General features: G+C 43.8%; 1 non-coding gene across 1 annotated transcript; it reads left to right on the top strand.

The window, feature by feature from the left end:
* Window positions 1-5,224: 5,224 nt before the first annotated feature.
* Window positions 5,225-5,343, top strand: LOC131873761 (5S ribosomal RNA). The gene has a single exon (XR_009371660.1). It is a non-coding gene; the product is annotated as a 5S ribosomal RNA (ribosomal RNA).

Below are 5,343 nucleotides of genomic sequence, written 5' to 3'. Positions count from 1 at the left end.
TCTGTATTAACAATAGGATGAAACAGAGCTTGGAAAGAATGGAATACACACCCCTAAACATAAAGGGAAATAGATTTGTCTTTTAAAATGTTGATCTGAAACCATCCCCCAAACTTGCAAGACCAGTGCCTTGTTCATTGGGCAACAGAGTCACAAACAGAACTACAAATATGAATCATAGATGCAAATTTGTTTTCCTTAAACAAGATATTCATGCACCAATACCTGATACTAATACACTATTTAATTCATTCACAACTTTATCAGATCTGGAAATACATTTCATCATTTATGACTGACTATAGAATTTAAAACCTTCCTTGAAGGATACCTATAACAGTCACACAATCTCCTTGAGATGACAAATTTCATCCTCCTTGAGGATTGAATTCATAATAATGAAAAACATATCACAGAGACAATATCATGGGAAATTTACTCATGCCTGACACAAGTAAGACCTGCAACTAGGAAACAATCTGTCATCCTGCAATGTAGCCTCTATACCCTGAATAGATCCATAGAACTTTACAAGTGTGGGTCAAGATTTTCAGAAAATGGAAGCCATGAAAACTGGAGCACTTCCTCACAAAATTCTAGAACCCTTACCACTGAGAAGAATTCAGAATGAAAAGAGGAGGGAAGAAAATCAAATCTGCAACTGAATTGCCAAGTGTCTCCTCTCTAACTGAATTTTGTTCCTATGGAAACTGCTTCTAAAATATCCCACATTTGTCTGAATTAACTTCATAATCAGATTCCTCGCTCCGAGAGCTTTCCAAAAATATATAACACTTTATACCTTGGCCAAAAATTGAGTCCTGGGCGAATTAATTCCCCAATGTGCTCAAACATTTAAAATTTTCATTTATTAATATAGTCTAAACTATATAATAAACAATTTTAATTTTAAATTTTTCATCTCCAAATGTGCTCTGACGTCTTGCCACGTGGCGGGGTCTGATTGGCTGATGGGGTCTACTGGGCGCCACCTAGGATGACACCTCATCTTTTGCCACTTGTCGGCCACGTCATCACCACTGGGTGCTTGCTTGTATGCCACATCATCACCATTGGGTGCCACCTCACCGAGACCCGCCTGCTAGACCCGCCACCTACGTGCCACATGGACTGCTCTCGTTCACTCTCGCTATTTTGCGGGGTTTAAACTTCGTGCATCTTCCTTCACGAAATAGCGCAAGCTGTTGATCTCTCTCTAACTTGCTCGCTCATTAACCCGGCCTTCGTCTACAAAATTTCGCCTGTTTGCCTCGGGAAGCATGCCTACGTGGGGTCCACTTGGTCTTCGTCCAGTCAACTCTTCCATCACCTCGAGAAACGTGCTCGCACGTGGGCCCGCCTTGGGTGCCCATGGGCATCTTGTGTCAAAAGCCTTTAAGGCTTAGACATTATAACATTGTGCGCTTTTGCATATAAACATTAAAAAAGAACATTTCCCAGTGCATGTGGGATAATGATGTTAAGCCTGTAGCTGCACTTTGGAGCTTTTCCCTGCGACTTTAATGGTGTTTTATGTGCATTTGATTGGAAATCAATGGTCTTTCTTCTCCATTTTCACGCGAGGATGATGCTGGAGACCTACCAATTGCATTTACTTTGGCTTCAATGCTGCTTCTCCTCCATTACGCACAGAGATGGAGGAAGATTCATACCCTCATGTGCTGCGTAGGAGAGTTTTTTTTTACCAAACCTCTGAGTTTTTCTCAGAACATTATCCTTCACGCAGTCCCTAGCAATAGCCTGGATGTTTCTATACTTTTCAACGCCCTCTCCAATAGCGAGGACTTGGTATATGCTATGAATTTGGGCTCAGATCTGTAAATTTACATTTACTTTGCTGCATAACACAACCTGGCGTTGCATTTGCTTGCTATTTTTAGTGCTGAACTTTGACCATTTCAATAACCACGCATAGGGAATCCACCTCATATGTGAAATCAAGCTCCTTTGGAAGACTCCCACGCAATTCATCAGAGGAATGAGATGAGAAGGTACGCAAGTGAGGAAGCTGGAGTTTGAAAACCTTTTAAATGCCTCCTCAACCATCTACGTTGACATCCTAGGCATACTTTCCAGCATACCACGCAGCTTGGAGGAGTTGCATTACACTTGCCACATGCCACACAAATGGAAGGGGAAAACTACGCAGAGGGAGGGGAAGTGTGAAGGAGGAGTGTGAGGGAGGAGCTATGCTGCAGGGAGGTCTTTGGCATCGCCTTCTCCCACCACGCTCCATCACCAAACGCCTTTTACCCTTTGCAAACCACGGCATGGGAGATGTTACAAGCCATAGAATTTGGAGGATATGATAAGCTGGTTTTGTTTGGGGCTACCTCTACTGCAGGAACCTCACACTGCCTTGGGAAATGTTTGCAAAATTATCCTTCAACGCCTTCTCCAGCTATCACGTGAGACTTGAAGGTTTTCTGTAGCATGCCACGCTGCCTGGAGGATTTACATTTGATTGAAAGTCTCTCATTATTTGCATCCCTACAATGCCACGCAGAATCCTAAAGTGTCAAATGATGTTTGCGTAATAAACATTAACGCTGCATGCAAGTTTCAGCTCCATGTCACGCAGGGAGGATAAGGAAGTTTCAGCAAATGTTTGCATTAACTATGAGTTTTCAACGTTTTCCATACTCTTGCTGTTCGAATTTGAAAAGTTTGAAAAACCATTTCAATGTTCATGGACAACGACACACAACAAGGAACACATAAGAAACACAATGCCATATTCCTAGAGTTTAATTGGCCTCCAAACATAATACGCTTGCATGCCAAAATTCTGCTATTTATTTGAAAAGTTTGTCTACCTTTTTAGTACTAGCTTCTCCTAGGGAGATTGGGGTTTCAGTCCTCCATAGATAACATTTTCTGGGAGGTTGGACATACATCACACATCCAAAAGCCTTAGAGATGGAACCATGTCTTCCTTAAACTTATATAGAGTTTGACATAGATGACGTATTCCTCTTGCATGAACTTTTATCATCTTCTCTTTTAGCAATGAAGGGCTATCACGTATGGCATGAGACTGAAAACAACCAGCCATGAAGTTTGAGCTTTGCAGCATTATGACCATTGCATCTTTGTTGGGGCAGACACTTGACCCATTTTCAAGTTGCGCCTCCCTCCCAAAACAATGCATATCATATTTAGAAAGAAAGCTTGAGTGATAGTGCCATATCATTCCTTCAAACTACTTCAGCAATCCCAACTTTATTGCTCCCAAAACCAGACACAGTGACACATTGGTAAATTTGATATCTCCCTGAATTTTTTTTGGTTTAAAACTGGAATGCAAGATACGCACCATCAATCCATTAATGACAAATAAATTGAAATCACCTCTCACCATCCCACTGGTGAATTGCAGTCGAGCCAGGTCGGACCCGAGGTGAGTCCGACCAAAAAAAAAATTCGTTTTCATGCCACTGACCCCTGGAATGCTTCACGGACCTCAAACATACCTCTGGAAATGGTCGGCATCATTTTCGGATCATAAAATTGCATTTTACATCCTTCAGGCAATTACGCCACAATTTTTGCATTTAATCGTGATGACGTAATTTTCAAACCTGTCAAAACGCCTTTCTGGAGCTCACCATCTGACAGGCATGTACTTTGATATACAAGGATGACATCTATCAAATGGTTTCTCAAGACGAGTCCCGAGCGAAGAGATATTAATTTCCGAAAACGGCCAACTAGCTTTGTCGACACTGCGGACCTGATGAAGTCAATGTTCTGGCAACACATGATGCCTTTCTTAAAAATACCAAACGACCTCCGTAGGTCCTCAAATTTGGAACATAGGTACCTTTAAGTACATATTAAATCTTTGAATTCTCAGTTCGATCACCCGACTGACAGAATGCAAATGGAATGCACACAAAAATGGCAACATTAACTGATATAACACTGGAAGTGCGGATAACTGAAAATGATGGCAAAATGAGCTCTTTTGAAAACTGATCAAACGGATTGGTAGAGCCTTGAAATTTGAAACGTAGCTCATCATTTATACCAAAATTAGCCCAGAACAAACATTATGGCATGACTCTTACTGAGGCAACTTTTACACTTATGCGAAACAGGGCTCCGACTAGCTGTCGAAACAAGGACTTGCCAAAACATAGAAACTGCAAACGGAATCGGCTTCAAAAACTGAGCAAATGGATTCGTTAAGACTTGAAAATTTGTGATCTCACTCGCATTTATGCATAGAATCGAATCCATTTTGAATTTCTTCATGATGATCAACAGGGCAAAAGATGTAATCGCTCAAAGTAGGCTACTCAATAAAATCTGCATTTGTGCCTAAAATGCACTTCCAGCTCACCCCTCAAAATGGGTACCTCATAAACTTATCCAAATTGAATTCTGAAAGTTGCACATCACTGAATAGGCCAAATGAAAGGTGTGGGGCATGAATCCCGAGCCTTACCCTCTGAAAATCAACCGGCTCTACTTTGCCCTCTCGCAGACTAAGCCATTCAAACTGACTTATTTAGGTGCCTTTCTATCATACTGAGCAGAATTTTGAAATAGGCCTACAAACTTTGACTCAATTTTAAATGCTCCCAACATGGCCTTTTCGGGGTCGATTCTCGTTTTGGGCATCAGAGCATGTTTCTTCTCCTAAAAACCAATATTTGTTTATTAAGTCTCGGAACACATTTTTGTTCTCGTGGACCCATCATGGGTCTTGGAATGCATTTGTGGTCCTTGGGTCCCATTTTGCATCCCGAAACTTGTTTTTGGTTCTTGATCCCTATTTTGGGTGCCCACCTTGCACCAAGTGCGCACCCGGGGCAAACCGAGCGCCTTGGTGCACCGGGGCAAGATCGAGCGTGCACCCGAGGCGCCCCGAACATGCACCAGGGTGCACTCGGCCCACATGTGAGCGTAGGTCATTGCGCCCGAGGTTGTGTGTGGGCACCGTGTTGCAGACGGGACACTGCACGCACTTGGGCGGGTCGGGTGCGCACACGACGCCCCATCCAGGTGCACGCACGTAGGCCGGGCCAGGTGCACACCCGACGCCCTAGCAAGGTGCGCGCACCCGGGCAGGGTTCACACTTGGCGAACGGGGCGCGCTTGGCGAGGGAGGGTATCCACCTCGACGGGGGTGGGTGGCCGGGGTGGATTCGTACGTGGGTCGCGGTTTGCTAAGTACACATTGCGACAAGCTCATAACGGGTGCAATCATACCAGCGTCAGTGCACCGGATCCCATCAGAACTCCGCAATTAAGCGTGCTTGGGCCGGAGTAGTACTGGGATGGGTGACCTCCCGGGAAGTCCCGGTGTTGCACACT

The sequence above is a fragment of the Cryptomeria japonica genome, chromosome 2, assembly GCF_030272615.1.
Source record: "Cryptomeria japonica chromosome 2, Sugi_1.0, whole genome shotgun sequence".
Taxonomy (NCBI): Eukaryota; Viridiplantae; Streptophyta; class Pinopsida; order Cupressales; family Cupressaceae; genus Cryptomeria; species Cryptomeria japonica.
Note: the sequence above shows the minus strand (reverse complement) of the source record. Positions and strands in the feature narration are given on the sequence as shown.